Genomic DNA, 16268 nt, shown 5'->3' with positions numbered 1-16268 from the left:
ACTTAAGCCACAGTGGCAATATATTATTTTGATGAAAGATCTTTACAGTTTCTACATCTTAAAAAGGGGAGAAAATAATACTACTTATTTATGGTCATGTCTCCATAATCGCAAACATTTAGCAAAGGAAAATAATGACAGTGCCTTTATGTCTCAAGTTGGATTCTCACAATTAAATATTTTCTGAAAATCTTTGAAGCTATCATCACTCTGTAAAGTCTTATTGTATTTCTGTATGTAAATATCTAAATTATTCAAATTAGTGTGTTAACAGTCTTTCATTTATTAAATGCAGACACTCCTTGAGTCATGCTTCTTGTACCAGGAGTGACTAGCCAGTCATTATGTCCAGAAGAAAAGTTCCTCTCAGCGCTCTTCTGCTTGAGAAATGGGAGGTTTCCATTACCAAGAGAGGGAGTAAATGTCATTACTGTCAGAATTGTCTTTTTTTTTTTTTTTTTAAGGAGTGTAGAGGGTTTTTTTTTTTTTTTGCCTTAAGTGAGAAAGTTAAGGAGCCCTGTGGGTAAATGGTTAGTTCTTTTTTTGCTAGAAATCTGGCAGAGTCTGTGCTTGTGGGTAGGAAGAATTTTTTTTAATTAGCTGGTAAGCAGATGCCATAGCTGAAAGGTAAGTCTCTCTTTTCATTGGACAGTTATTAGCTACTGCAGCTGGCAGGGAAAAGTCCACTTTTTTTTTTTTTTTAAAGTGGAAAACAGCCAAGGCCATACCAACAGACTGGTGATTTCCTGACATCGGCAGTTCAGAGTTAGAATTCAGCTGAAAACCATACGGTATGTTATCATATAGATTATGAAGGATTTTGTGGGGTTACTTAGGAAACAAACCACAATTTATAAGCGTGGTTTTCATAAGATATGTTCCAAGTTCTTTTTTTTTTCCAAATTTATTTATTTATTTATTTTTCCCCCAAAGCCCCAGTAGATAGTTGTATGCCATAGTTGCACATCCTTCTAGTTGCTGTATGTGGGACACGGCCTCAGCATGGCCGGAGAAGCGGTGCCTCAGTGCGCGCCCGGGATCCGAACCTGGGCCGCCAGCAGCGGAGTGCGCGCACTGAACAGCTAAGCCACGGGGCCGGCTGTTCCAAGTTCTAAACAATCAAACTACGATTATTTTGGATCGCAATACATGTGGGTTGGTTACTTGCTTTATGAGGCAAGCTTTCTTCTAAAATCATTACAGTGGTGAATTTCAATTTTCATTCTTTTCTAGATTCACTTCTCTGAGTGAGAATATAAATATGTGTCTTAATTATAATGATTAGATTACAATTATTATAAAATGGAAAAAGTTTTAACAATGGGTTGTTATTACCGTGTCTCTGTTGCAGCATGAAGTGGGTTCTCTCTGTAGATTTTTCTGCATACCACTAAGAGGCTGTCTCTATCCACTGGACAATTTCTTGAAAGAGATCTGCTCCTAAAGGGAAAATGACTTTTCTTTGTATAATCTGAGGACAGTGGGTCTGGAAAACTGCTAACCTAAATTATTCCCAACAGAACTTTGTACAAAATTGACTTACCACCCAAGTCCAAAATGAAATCTTTTGTTCTACTTATAGTTAGAACTATCCAGTTATTTTAATTAATTTGTGCATACATGCATTGTAACAATATTTTGTGTAACTGATGAACATTTGACTTTATTTTTAATCTGCCACGAACAGTAAAACTGACCTTGGCTTGTGAAGTTGACTTATATATTGTCAAGGATGTCCCTGAACATTTTCTCTCAAGATGAAGAAAGAATGCAGAAGGGAGGGGCAAAGTTGCTCTTTAATCTGAATTTGTTGAGCTCCATTTTAGAGTGTATCCAAGGCTGTACTTTGAACAGGCTGACCATAGAAAATCAGTGTAAGAATGTGACTTACAAAATCTCCTGCAATTTCTAAAGAAACTTCATTCCTATCTTGAAGTGTCACAGAAAAACTGCTGATAATCATTGAGCAAGGCTAGTTTCAATCAGGCAAGGTATACACCTTTCTGAAAATGACTGTTTCTTCATTGAACAAAAGCTTAATTTTTCTAACCAAACAGCAAGTTTCTACTAAGAATTCTATGTTTTAATGAGCTAGGTATATTTTCAAAAAATTGATTCAACATTGAATTGCTAAGTAGTGTTACATAAATATTGTTGCCAACTTTTCTTTCATATACATCTTTCTAAAATATCGTTTCTGATTTATTCAGTACAGGAATATTGGCTCAACTGTTTTATTGTATTTAAGTGATTAATAGTTTACTACACTGATAAGAATAATAAGAATTTTCACATATTGAGGTATATGAGGAAGCCATTCTGGTTTAAATCTGATTCGGTCTAAAACTTGTTTTTCCCAGAGCAACCTGACTGATGGCCCACCTAATATGCATTGTACATCTGCTTCAAACATTTCCCCAAAGCAAAGAATTCACTCTTTAAAGAAGGATGAATGTCTCCCTTTCTCTGAAGCCAATATCAGTTCTTTGAAGATAAGCTTTTCTTCCCTGAGAACCAAGATCATGCTGACCTGCTGTGAATGTGCTAAACCTCGGCAAAACATGTCCTTGTGACTTTGGGGAAAAAACATTATATTCCTGTCATGCTTGATGTATGTTCTTTATTCTGAAACAGTATATAACCATGCTGTAAACCACGTTTCTCTGGAGTGCTTTCTTCCCTGGACAAGATAACACTTCTGGGCTAGTCTTCAGCATTAGCATGTTAAATATCACTCTCTTTCTCTTATCTGTAGATTGGTTATTGATTGTTTGCACCGACAACACTAATCACTTAGTCTTATCGAAATATTTAATAAACTTATCCTCATGCCTTTTTTGAAGAAAGTATTTTTGCCTTGGAAGGTCTAATTTAGTCATAGTTATCGTTCAGAAATTTTTTTTGGTAATTTTCTTGTGTTCTAGGGATCTCTTAAATTTAAAAAAAAAATACAAAAAACTGTTTATATTAGACACAGTATTATTTTTCCTCTTTTCCCCAAATCCTATTCCTAGCCTAACCTGAATATAATAGACCCACCATAATTGTATAGCTTAGAGATAATGGTAACCCCTACAGGGAAGCCCTCCGTGGGGTAAGGGTTCCGATCTGGAGATTCAGTCCCTCCTGTAAGAGGAGCAGTGAAGGCTGAACCCCAATAACCCCAAATATTCTTCTGTCCAGGGGAATGTTGCCAATTGGAATTGGTATTCAACCAATACCAATATTGGTTGAATATTACCAACAGAGAGTTGGTAAGGCCCTCTTCTGCAGACAGAAGAATATCACGTGAGAAGTGCTATGATGTGCTTACTAAAGGGTGCTATGAAGTTTCCCCTTCAAACGTTCTGTCAGAGGCAGCAAGGCCTGGTTCACAGGGAGTGGTTAGGAGGGAAGGCTCTCAGACAAAGCTAGGTTTGATTTGCCTCTAAAACTGACTGTGTGGCCTGGGACAAGTTTCTTCACCTCTTTAAGCCTCATTTTCCTCACCTGTAATGATATTTACCTCACTGGATTGTTGGGAACATGGAATAAGATAACTCATGTAGGGGCTGGCCCCATGGTGTAGTGGTTAAAGTTCAGTGCACTCCACTTCAGTGGCCCGGGTTCGCAGGTTCAGATCCCGGGCATGGACCTACACCACTTGTCAGCCATGCTGTGGCAGCAACCCACATACAAAATAGAGCAAGACTGGCATGGATGTTAGCTCAGGGCCAGTCTTCCTCAGCAAAATAAAAAAAAAAGGTAATTCATGTAAAGAACAAAGCAGGAACTGAGTATAAGACTCAATCAATGTTTTTGCTGCAGCCGCTGCTCCTGCTGTTGTTTGCTCTCCTCACAGTCCACAGGAGAACCTGGAGCTCCCGTTATGCCTGCTGGCTCCTCCCTCCACCCCTGCTCTCGTCTGTACAACCAGCCTTGAATCTCTCCTCTCTCTCTCAATGGTTATTGTGTTCTTCATTTTAAAATAATTTCTTCAGTTATTTAGCAATAAATTACTCTCTTCACCCCAGCCTGGAAAAGACTTTGCTGTTTTGGGGTAGGAGTTGGGGATGACATGGTGGTACTAACATACTTTCAGCTCAGCCCTCAGTTTACAGATGAAGAAATTCAGGGTGAATTAGAAAACTTGAAGAGCAAAAATGTAATGTATTGGAAGGTAAATTGTACTATCTGACCATCACTAATTCCTGAGCTTTAGAGTAAAATCCAGATCAAATTTCTAGAACAAAAAGAAGAGTATATCTTCTCAAGGAAATGGAGGCAAAACTCTTGATTGCCTTCTGACTAAATAGTTCATTTTCTCTTAATGGTCTATTGACTGAGTAAACTGACACGTGATAAAAGGATTTGGAAATAATTACACGACAAGGAACTCTAAGAATAGTTAGCCATGGAGTATACTGGTAACTGTTACAGGGCTAATACTAACTGTCATTTAACTGCTTCCTGGAAATAAAACCACAGATAAAACCCAAGAAAAAAACACACCCACACAAACCCTTGACACACTTCTCAAATTAATACTATATGAAGGGCTACAAATTTCTTAATGCTTTCCTCTTGAGTGTTCATGTTACTTTCGGAGAAATGTTTTCAAATATTTAGCTAATATAGAGTACATGCACTGTGCCAGGCTCTGGGGATACAAAGGTAAACACATTCTTGCCTTGAAGATGTTCACAGTCTCGCGGACACAACAGTCACTGACTAAGCAGTAACAATACAGTGACATGAGGGAGGTGTGCTGAGAGACAGCAGGGAGGGGTTTTGTATTCATTTAAACTCCTTATCCTTCCGCAAAAGTCTTGACGGGACACAGATGATTACTCATTTGGGGGAGGAAGAGAATGTGTAGAGCAGCTGCTCAAGTGAAGTGGATGAGACTGGATGAATTGGTTTTTGACAGGTGGCAAAGTGCAGGGTATTCCAGGCACAGACAGCAGCCTGAAAAGGACACAGAGACTGGAAAATGGGTGGCTTAGGGAAACATGATGAGGTAGTTTGGCTATAGCTGAAGTATTGGATGATGCCTGGTGAAAATGGTGGGGAAAAGCTGGAAAAGTGAGTGGGGACATATTGTGAAGGGCCTGATGGTCACAGGGGCCAGATGATTGTAATGCTGTGCTAGGTGTGATGAATAAAGTGTCTTAGGGGACCAGCCCAGCGGCACAGTGATTAAGTTTGGCATGCTCCACTTTGGTGGCCTGGGGTTTGCAGGTTTGGATCCTGGGCATGGACCTACACGCCGCTCATCAAGCCAAGCTGTGGCAGCATCCCATATAAAAAGTAGAGGAAGATTGGCACAGATGTTAGCTCAGGGCCAATCTTCCTCACCAAAAAAAATTATTAAAAAAAAAGTCATAGTTTGGGCTGCTATAACAAATGACCATAGATTCAGTAGCTTAAAAAACAAATATTTATTTCTCACAGTTCTAGAGGCTGGAAATTCAAGATCATAGTGACACTATGGTTGAGTTCTGGTGAGGATCCTCTTTTGGGTTGCAGACAGCTGGCTGCTTGTTATATTCCCACATAGTACAAATAGAAAGAACTCTGGTCTCTCACTCTTCTTCTAAGGGCATTAATTCCATTCATGAGCGCTCCAACCTCATGACCTAATTATTGCCCAAAGGCCCCACCTCCAAATACTATCACATTGGGGGTTAAGGCTTGAACATGAGTTTTGGGAGAACACAAACATTCAGTCCATGATAGACAGCAACTGTGAGATTCCTAGTGGTTTTCTTTTGTTTTTTATTCAGAAGTTCCTTTAAGACTGTACAGTCCTAGGAGGAGAGAGGAGGGTGAGAAGGGGGAGGCATTTCTTTTTTATGTCTTCCCTACAACAGTGCCTGGCAATGATAGCTTCTCTCTGTGCTAGTTTTAACTTTACCAAAGGTCAATGGTTATCACTGAGTTTCTACCTCTTAGATAATTTTTACCGATCAAGGAACAGAATGAAAAGTATTCAAGGGCAGGCAGAGGAACAGGTGTTACACAGGTGCACAGGAAGAGTCCAGCTATTTTACCCTACCTCCTGAACTTGAAGAACAAGTCAGTGCCAGCTGCCATCTTCCTCCTGGAGCAGAGAGTTGGTAAGGCCCTGTTCTCAGCCCACACGCCATATTTTTCTTAAGGACCTCTTCTGTGCTGTGTGCTGGGGATGCAGCACTGAATAACTCAGTGGGTTCCTCTGGAAAAGCTTAAGTCTCAAGGTGCCTTAAGCTTCTTTTAAGTATTAATGAAGAGACAGTAAAGTTTCTTTTGTCACCAAATCTTGTTTAAAAAACAACAAACTATTATCACTATGCATGACAGGTTTACATTATATTGTATTCTGGTTAAATAAATCAAATATTAGCATTATATTGTAATACTTTTGCAAACCATAATAAAATGGGAGTCAAAGCAGTTCTTAGAAGGGAGTGCTTTACTAGTTTCAAATCTTAGAGATTAAGGTTTGTTGTCTTGCAAAATATAACTTAGTTTTAATAAAATGACTATGCTTAGGCTTACTTATTCTTCAGTGCAGCTTGCTTAAAGTTCAACATACATCTTACAGTCTTAAAGATCCTACAGAATCCCCATCAGTAAACAGTATTGTTTGGATGTAATATCAGCCTTCTGATTTTTCAGAGGAGTTTTTTTGGTAAATAGGAGTGTACTCGTTTTTAATTTCGTTCAGTACATTGGTGAGGAATTTAGTAATCAAGACTAAGTTCTCTGCAAGCCCAGATTTCAAGCTCCACGTGAGGACAGTACAGAAGGGAGTGGGTGTGCAGTTTTTAAGAGTTTATTTGGCATAATTTTATTTTCATTATACAAACCACAGAAAGTGAAGCTGAGTAAACTCTCCAACGTTAAGCATCTGAGAAGATAATGGTTTTCATCCAAAGGCAACTAAGAGTGGTGGGGGGACCAACAGGTTGCGGAGTTTGCTCATTAAAAGGGAATGTGAGTTCAAGTGAAGTTAGGAAACGTGGCTGCGGACATGATTACTAATTAGTGCAAGACGTCTGCGGTTGCCTGTCATGCGGAGGAAAGAAAATTCAGGTTGCGCCTGGAGAGGGGCACAAAAGAAGGGCTGGGGGAGCGGGAAGGAAGCGGGGTGAGGGCAGGTTCGGGGAGCGGCAGCGATGGGAGGCAGCGCGCTGGGAGGTGGAAAGTGCGCGCCGAGCCTCCGGCCGGGCCGGGCGCGGGGGTCTGGGGGAAGACGGGCTTCGAGGGGAGGCGGCAGCCAGGCGACAATGTCCGGTGCGGGCCGAGGCGCCCGGCGGAGCGCCGTTTTCTTCTGTGAAAGGTGTGCCGGGCGCCCGCCCGGGGAGCCGAGCCCCGCGGGAAGAGGCGGGTGCCGCGGGGCGTGCGGCCGCGGGCTCCTCCCCCGGCGCCTCCGCTATTTGGGTCAGGACGCGGCGGCCGCGGCGCCGGACCTCGGGACCCGCGGGCTCCGGGGCTCCTGTTTGCCCGCCTCTTGCCGCCCACCCGCCCCGCCCGCAGGCCCGCGGTCCCCGGTCTCCGACAGCAGAGAGGCCTGCGCGGCGAGTACAGGTGCGTGCGGAGGTGGGCAATGGGCAGCTGGACGGGCGGCTGAGGCCGGGGGCGCGCGGAGGGCTCCGGCAGCACTTCCGGCGGCGGCCACTGCACTTCCGGGTGCGCGGCGTACTTCGACCCCGCGCTCCTGTGGAGTGTCCTCCCGCGGGCGGGCGGCCGCTGCTGTGCTTTCTCCCGGCGGCAGAGCCAGCCAGCAGCGCCTTCCCCGGGCTCGGCCCTCGATGAGCTGGCGCCTCGGCAGCTTCAGCCCCGGAAGTCCCCGGAACTTCGCGCTCGCCGCCCGCCGTGGGGTGCGTGGGGATCCGGCCGTGTGCTGCCGACCCGGCAGGTCCCTGCAAACCCCGAGGAGTTTCTGCTGGGGACACTTGCGTCCCCGCTGGCTCCCTGGGTCTTTCCTTTCACCTTCCAGCAGACGTTTTTCTGTTTTGTTTTGCTAAAACTTGAATTCTCTACCTTTTTTACAAAACGAAGGCCAGATTTTCAGTGCGACAAACATTTGCAAATAAGCCAAACATCAGGGAGCCCTAAATAAAAAAAATTATAAAATAGGAAAAATAATGAAAACCTGGTGAAATACGAGTATTAGAATTCGCTTAGAAAGTATCAGATTATCCAGGTCGCTGTGGGTAATCTGATCGCTAATGCAAGGTCTCAGAGCGATTCCCTTGGGAAACTTAAACCTCAGGCTTGTGTGTAACCGTAATGTTCCTTTACTCTTCTTGCAAGATTTTCATACATCCCCGAGTTTATCAAAGTTATGTATTTTATATATTTCCTCCTATGAATCTGCTGATGACTTAAGTGACTATATATGCTAGAATATTGCTGAAAGCATTATAAATAACTTGGTAAAGCATAATTTCCTTATGTAAAAATTAATTTTAATTAAAGCTAGATAGAACACAGAATTAAATAATGTTCTCTGAAGTTAATTTTTCATGACAGTTTCTACAAAGGAATTTTAATATAGAAATTTCTTCAGAGTTGACATTTTGATGATTTATTATTTCAGTAGAACTCTTGATTCTCATCTCTGCAAAAACCTTTATGTATTATAAATTAATTTTAGATGCCAATAGTTTATATTAAAATAATGTCTATCATTTTTCGTTGTTATTACTAGTTACAAATTGAAACTCGTAACAGGAATAATACTTAGCATCTGATTATCAGGTCAATAGATTTTTTAATTATTGTGTTTTTATATTAAAATGCAAGTGTATACTACTAATTTGATAATTAACTGTATTAAAGTTATATAAATGACATAACTTTTGAAATTATACTGCAGGCAAGCAAGTGTTGTGATTTATTACTTTTCTACATTACTTTTTAATGAATGGCATTTTTCAGATTACTGGCTTAAAAGCACATTCATTTTATACTGATATAAAACTCAAACATAGCTTCAGCTATTTGTGTCTAATTATGGTTATTTAAAACCGGTACCTGCTCCATTGATTCTAGTTTTTTTCCAAGGTGGTTTTTATAGTTCTGAAGTCATATTTCAGCTCTGAACATTTCTGCCCAGTCAGCATTCCCCTTCATGTCCTTGTTGATGCTTTCTGAACCTTCCTCATGCAGCAGTGCATCCAGGAGTTATGAAGGGTAACAGTTCTCACTTCCTAGTTGGATGACCCCTGGGTAAATGATTTGACAGCTGTGTGCCTCAGTTTGCTTATCTGCAAAATAGAGATAATAATAGGACCTGCCTCAAAGAGATAATTTGGGATTGGTATAATTCCTAAAGAAAAGGTCAAAGAAAAATTAATATTTTTGGAGGCCGGCCCTGTGGCCTAATGGTTAAGTTCAGCACGCACCGCTTTGGCTGCTCGAGATCAATTCTGGGGTGTGGACCTACACCGCTGGTTGGCAGCCATGCTGTGGTGGAGACCCACATACAAAATGAAGATTGGCACAGATGTTAGCTCAGGGTGAATCTTCCTCAGCAAAAATAAATAAATAAATAAATATTCTTTCCCACCTATTTAGACCTGGTACCGACTCAGGGATAAGATCTCTTTCCTTGTGGATTTTGACTCCCATTTATTTACTTATTAAATGAAAAAAATTTCAAACTAGGCTTTGTTTTTTAATGTAAAGTTCAAGGAAGGCCCAGCAGGAATTAGCCAAGAAAGCAATCAGAATAGGAAGATTTCTTTTGATAGACCTCAAGATCAGCATATGAACATCTTGCATTAATTTTTTTTATTGACAAAAAAGAGCAAAGATGATCAAGCTTGATGCATGATTATTAGATGTGATGCATATATAGGTCATGGGCAAATAGTGGCTTTTCTTATCTGTTTGCCTTTTTGCAGTAATCTTTCAAAATAATTTTGTGTTGTGATATAATTTTGTGGAAATAAAATTGAACAGCTAATAATAATAACCTACAATTTTAGCTAAATTACAAATTGATCTGAATCTACTGCTGGCATGCCTCCTGGATAGGATGGGAGTGGACAGATGGCTAGACTTACAGTTCACAGTTATACCAATTAGGGTAAAAATACTTTTTGCTTAAAAAATAATTTATTCCAGGCAGACTGTACCCTGAGGTCAGGCAGGCCAGATTAAGCACATGGGCTTTCTACTGGAACCCTTAGCTTCAGGAAAAGGGATTCTTAATTCTCATGGATATAATATTCACCAACGCCTGAGGTAGTTTCTGGAAGATTATTATTTTAAAATCATTACTCTTCTTTTACACTTAGATCTGTAATGAAATAGGGGATCCAAATAGAATACTTCCTGTGTTCATTGCATGTAGTCTAGTATATTACTCAGGATTCTAAAGAGACATTCTTTTAGGATTTCTTGGAAATGGATTCTTGCTGCTGCTGCTTTCTCTTCCATAGGGCGTCATTTGAAACATCACATTTAGTTGGCCATTTAGAGTATAAGAAACAATAATGCTTTGCTTGAGTATGTGGGATCATAGGATATAAACCACAGGAAGGCGTATTTCAGCTATACAACTGAATTCAGAATTTGCCCCTTTCTGATGCTCATTCCTGCATTCTCACTGTCAGCTGTTTATTTTGTGTCTTATTTCACTTAGAACAATGAAGCAATCAAAGAGAACTTGCATAAGCTTCCACCATCACATCTACCCACCTTCCTGAGTCTGCTCACATAATCTGCCTTTTCTTTCATTGCTCTGAATGAACGGTTTGTGTTTCCATCAAAGGTCAACCTCTGCCCTTGTGCACTAGAGACCATCCATCCGTTTTGCCTTCTCGAGTTTACTGATGCAGCATTTCTCTCATCTTTCTTTTGCTTCATTAATTTATCATCTTATTTTTTTATTTTTTTGTTTATTGCAGTAATATTGGTTTATAATATTGTATAAGTTGCAGGTATACATCATTATAATCTGTTGCTGCATGGATTACATCATGTTCTCATGTTCACCACCCAAATACTAATTACAATCCGTCACCACACACATGTGCCTAATTATCCCTTTCACCCTCCCCCCTCCCCCCTTCCCCTCTGGTAACCACCAAGCCAATCTCTGTCTGTATGTGTGAGTTTGTTGTTATTATCTACTACTTAATGAGTGAGATTATATGGTATTTGACCTTCTCCCTCTGACTTATTTCACTTTGCATTATACCCTCAATGTCCACCCATGTTGTCACAAATGGCTGGATTTCATCGTTCCTTATGGCTGAGTAGAATTCCATTGTGTATATATACCACATCTTTATCCATTCGTCCCTTGATGGGCACTCGGGTTGCTTCCAAGTCTTGGCTATTGTGAATAACGCTGCAATGAACACAGGGGTGCATGTATCTTTACGCATTGGTGTTTTCACGTTCTTTGGATAGCTGGATCGTATGGTAGTGGAATAGCTGGATCGTATGGTAGTTCTGTGCTTAATTTTTTGAGGAATCTCCATGCTGTTTTCCATAGTGGCTGCACCAGTTTGCAGCCACCAGTGTATGAGAGTTCCCTTCTCTCCACATCCTCTCCAACACTTGTTTCCTGTCTTGTTAATTGTAGCCAATCTGGCGGGCATGAGGTGATATCTCATTGTAATTTTGATTTGCATTTCCCTGATAATTAATGATGTTGAACATCTTTTCATGTGCCTGTTGGCCATCTGTGTATCTTCTTTGGAGAAATGTCTGTTCAGGTCTTTTGCCCATTTTTTAATTGGGTTGTTAGTTTTTTTGTTGTTGAGATGCATGAGTTCTTTATATATTTTGGAGATTAATCCCTTATCAGATATATAGTTTGCAAATATCTTCTCCCAATTGTTAGATTGTCTTGTTGTTTTGTTGATGGTTTCTTTTGCTGTGCAGGAGATGTTTAGTTTGATGTAGTCCCATTTGTTTATTTTTTCTGTTGTTTCTCTTGCCCAGTTAGACATGGTGCTTGAAAATATGTTGCTAAGACTGATGTCAAAGAGTCTACTGTGTATGTTTTATTCTAGAAGTTTCATGATTTCAGGTCTTACTTTCAAGTCTTTAATCCATTTTGAGTTAATTTTTGTATATGAGGTAAGGTAATGGTCTACTTTTATTTTTTTGCATGTGGGACAACACCATTTGTTGAAGAGACTTTCCTTTCTCCATTGTATATTCTTGGATCCTTTGTTGAAGATTAGCTGTCCAAAGATGTGTGGGTTTATTTCCAGGCTTTTGATTCTATTCCATTGATCTGTGTGTCTGTTTTTGTGCCAGTGCCATGCTGTTTTGGTTACTATAGCTTTGTAGTATATTTTGAAATCAGAGAGTGTGATGCCTCCAGCTTTGTTCTTTTTTCTCAGGATTCCTTTAGCTATTCGGGGTCTTTTGTTGTTCCATATAAATTTTAGGATTCTTTGTTCTATTTCTGTGAAAAGTGTTGTTGGAACTTTGATAGGGATTGCATTGAATCTATAGATTGCTTTAGGAAGTATGGACATCTTAACTATGTTAATTCTTCCAACCCAAGAGCACGGAATATCTTTCCATTTCTTTGTGTCTTCTTCAATTTCTTTCAGCAATGTTTTATAGTTTTCAGTGTACAGATCTTTCAGCTCTTTGGTTAAGTTTATTCCTAGATATTTTATTCTTTTTGTTGCAATTGTAAGTGAGATTGTATTCTTAATTTCTCTTTCTGCTACTTTGTCGTTAGTGTATAGAAATGCAACTGATTTTTGTATGTTGATTTTGTATCCTGCAACTTTACCGTATTCATTTATTACTTCTAAAAGTTTTTTGGTGGATTCTTTAGGGTTTTCTATATATAAAATCATGTCGTCTGCAAATAGTGAGAGTTTCACTTCTTCCTTTCCAATTTGGATCCTTTTTATTTCTTTTTCTTGCCTGATTGCTCTGGCTAGGACGTCCAGTACTATGTTAAATAGGAGTGGTGAGCGTGGGCATCCTTGTCTGGTTCCTGTTCTTAGAGGGATAGCTTTCAGTTTTTCACCATTGAGGATGATATTAGCTGTGTGTTTGTCATATATGACCTTTATTATGTTGAGGTACTTTCCTTCTATACCCATTTTATTCAGAGTTTTTATCATAAATGGATGCTGTATCTTGTCAAATGCTTTCTCTGCATCTATTGAGATGATCATGTGATTTTTATTCTTCATTTTATTAATATGGTGTATCACGATTGATTTGCGAATGTTGAACCATCCCTGCATCCCTGGAATAAATCCCACCTGATCATGGAGTATAATCTTTTTAATATTTTGTTGTATGTGATTTACTAGTATTTTGTTGAGGATTTTTGCATCAATGTTCATCAGTGATATTGGCCTGTAATTTTCTTTTTTTGTGTTGTCGTTGTCTGGTTTTGGTATCAGGGTAATGTTGGCTTCGTAGAATGAGTTAAGGTAGGCTGCCCCCGTGGCTTAGCGGTTGAGTGTGTGCACTCCACTACTGGTGGCCCTGGTTCGGATCCTGGGCGCGCACCGACGCATCGCTTCTCCGGCCATGCTGAGGCTGTGTCCCACATACAGCAACTAGAAGGATGTGCAACTATGACATACAACTATCTACTGGGGCTTTGGGGAAAAAAAGGAGGAGGATTGGCAGTGGATGTTAGCTCAGATCTGGTCTTCCTCAGCAAAAAGAGGAGGGTTACCATGGATGTTAGCTGAGGGCTGATCTTCCTCACAAAAAAAAAAAAAAAAAGAATGAGTTAGGGAGCGTCCCCTCCTCCTCAATTTTTTGGAAGAGTTTGAAAGTATAGTTATTAAGTCTTCTTTGAATGTTTGGTAGAACTCACCAGGGAAGCCGTCTAGTCCTGGACTTTTATTTTTGGGGAGGTTTTTGATTACTGTTTCGATCTCCTTACTGGTGATTGGTCTATTCAAATTCTCTATTTCTTCTTGACCCAGTTTTGGAAGGTTGTATGATTCTAAGAATTTATCCATTTCTTCCAGATTATCAAGTTGGTTGACATATAACTTTTCATAGTATTCTATTATAATCTTTGTGTGTGTGTGTGTGAGGAAGATCAGCCCTGAGCTAACATCCATGCCAGTCCTCCTCTTTTTGCTGAGGAGGACCAGCCCTGAGCTAACATCTATTGCCAATCCTCCCTCCTCCTTTTTTTTCCCCCTTTTTCTCCCCAAAGCCCCAGTAGATAGTTGTATGTCGTAGTTGCACATCCTGCTAGTTGCTGTATGTGGGATGCCGCCTCAGCATGGCTGGGCAAGTGGTGTGTCGGTGCACACCCGGATCCGAACCCAGGCTGCCAGTAGCAGAGCGTGCACACTTAACTGCTAAGCCGTGGGGCCAGCCTCCCTCTTATAATCTTTTGTATTTTTGAGGTGTCCGTTGTAATTTCTCCTCTTTCATTTCTGATTTTACTTATTGGAGCCTTCTCTCTTTTTTTCTTGGTGAGTCCAGCTAAAGGTTTGTCAATTTTGTTTATCTTCTCAAAGAACCAGCTCTTGGTTTTATTAATTTTTTCTATTGTTTTTTTAGTCTCTATTACATTTATTTCTGCTCTGATTTTTATTATTTCCCTTCTGCTACTGATTTTGGGCTTTGTTTGTTCTTCTTTTTCCAGTTCCTTTATGTGCATTGTTAGATTGTTTATTTGAGGTTTTTCTTGTTTGTTGAGATAGGCCTGTATTGCTATAAACTTCCCTCTTAGAACTGCTTTTGCTGTATCCCATAAGTTCTGGCATGTTGTATTTTCGTTTTCATTTGTCTCCAAGTATTTTTTGATTTCTCCTTTGATTTCTTCATTGATGCAATTGTTGTTCAGTAGCATTTTGTTTAATCTCCACATATTTGTGGCTTTTCTGATTTTCTTCCTATAGTTGATTTCTAGCTTCATACCGTTGTGGTCAGAAAAGATGCTTGGTATTATTTCAGTCTTCTTAAATTTATGGAGACTTGTTTTGTGGCCTAATATGTGATCAATCCTGGAGAATGTTCCATGTGCATTTGAAAAGAATGTATATTCTTCGGTTTTTGGATGAAATGTTCTGTATATATCTACTAGGTCCATCTGTTCTAGTGTGTCATTTAGGGCCAATGTTTCCTTATTGATCTTCTGTTTGGATGATCTATCTGTTGGTGTAAGTGGAGTATTCAAGTCCCCTACTATTATTGTGTTACTGTCTATTTCTCTTTTTATGTCTGTTAATAATTGCTTTATGTATTTAGGTGCTCCTGCATTGGATGCATAGATATTTATAAGTGTTATGTCCTCTTGTTGGATTGTTCCCTTGATCATTATGTAGTGCCCTTCTTTGTCTCTTTTTACAGTTTTTGTTTTAAAGTCTATTTTGTCTGATATGAGTATTGCTACCCCAACTTTCTTTTCATTGCCATTAGCATGGAGTATCTTTTTCCATCCCTTTACTTTCAGTTTGTGAGTGTCTTTAGGTCTAAAGTGTGACTCTTGTACGCAACACATATATGGGTCTTGTTTTTTAATCCAGTCAGCCACCCTATGCCTTTTAATTGGAGCATTTAGTCCATTGACATTTAAAGTAGCTATTGATAAGTATGTACTTACTGCCATTTTTTAACTTTTTTTTCTCAGTGTTTTAGGAGTTCTTCTCTGCTCCTTTCTTCTTCTCTTGCTCTCCTCCCTTGTGGTTTGATGGCTTTCTTTAGTATTATGTTTGAGTTCCTTTCTCTTAGTTGTTTGTGTATTTATTATAGGTTTCTGGTTTGTGATTACAGTGGGGTTCATATATAGTAACCTACGTATATAGCAGTCTATATTAAGTTGATAGTCTCTTTAGTTTGACCTCTGTCTGAAAGCTCTACTCTTTAACTCCCCTCCTCCCACATTTTATGTTTTTGATATTATATCTAACCTCTTTTTTGTGCATTTGTATCCATTACCCTCTTATCATGGAAATAGATAATTTTTCCTATTTGTGGTCTTCTCTTTTCCCCTTAAATGAGTCCCTTTAGCATTTCTTGTAGTACTGGTTTCTTGGTGACAAACTCCTTTAATTTTTGCTTGTCTGGGAAACTTTTTATCTCTCCTTCCATTTTGAATGATAACATTGCTGGGTAGAGTATTCTTGGCTGTAGATTTTTTTCCTTTTAGCACTTTAAATATATCATGCCACTCTCTTCTAACCTGTAAAGTTTCTGCTGAGAAGTCAGCTGATAGTCTTATGGGGTTTCCTTTGTATGTAACTTGCCTTTCTCTTGTGGCTCTTAGGATTCTCTCTATCTTTAATTCTGGACATTTTAGTTATGATGTGTCTTGGTGTGGGCCTCTTTGA

General features: G+C 39.7%; 1 protein-coding gene across 2 annotated transcripts in view; it reads left to right on the top strand.

Moving 5' to 3' along the window:
• The first annotated feature begins 735 nt into the window (after nucleotides 1-735).
• RMDN2 (regulator of microtubule dynamics 2) overlaps nucleotides 736-16268 on the top strand; it is a 91588-nt gene continuing 76055 nt past the window's right edge. Inside the window, exon 1 of one of the 2 annotated variants that reach the window (XM_087436879.1) lies at nucleotides 736-791. The gene's annotated coding sequence lies outside the window, so the exon portion shown is untranslated. Of the gene's footprint in view, nucleotides 792-7418; nucleotides 7552-16268 lie in introns of those variants that run through there. The other variant, XM_087436878.1, reaches the window with a different exon arrangement.

Source organism: Ceratotherium simum, chromosome 11 (genome assembly GCF_057802395.1).
Source record: "Ceratotherium simum simum isolate JZ-2026a chromosome 11, ASM5780239v1, whole genome shotgun sequence".
Classification (NCBI taxonomy): Eukaryota; Metazoa; Chordata; class Mammalia; order Perissodactyla; family Rhinocerotidae; genus Ceratotherium; species Ceratotherium simum.
This window is presented reverse-complemented; position numbering and strand designations above follow the sequence as displayed.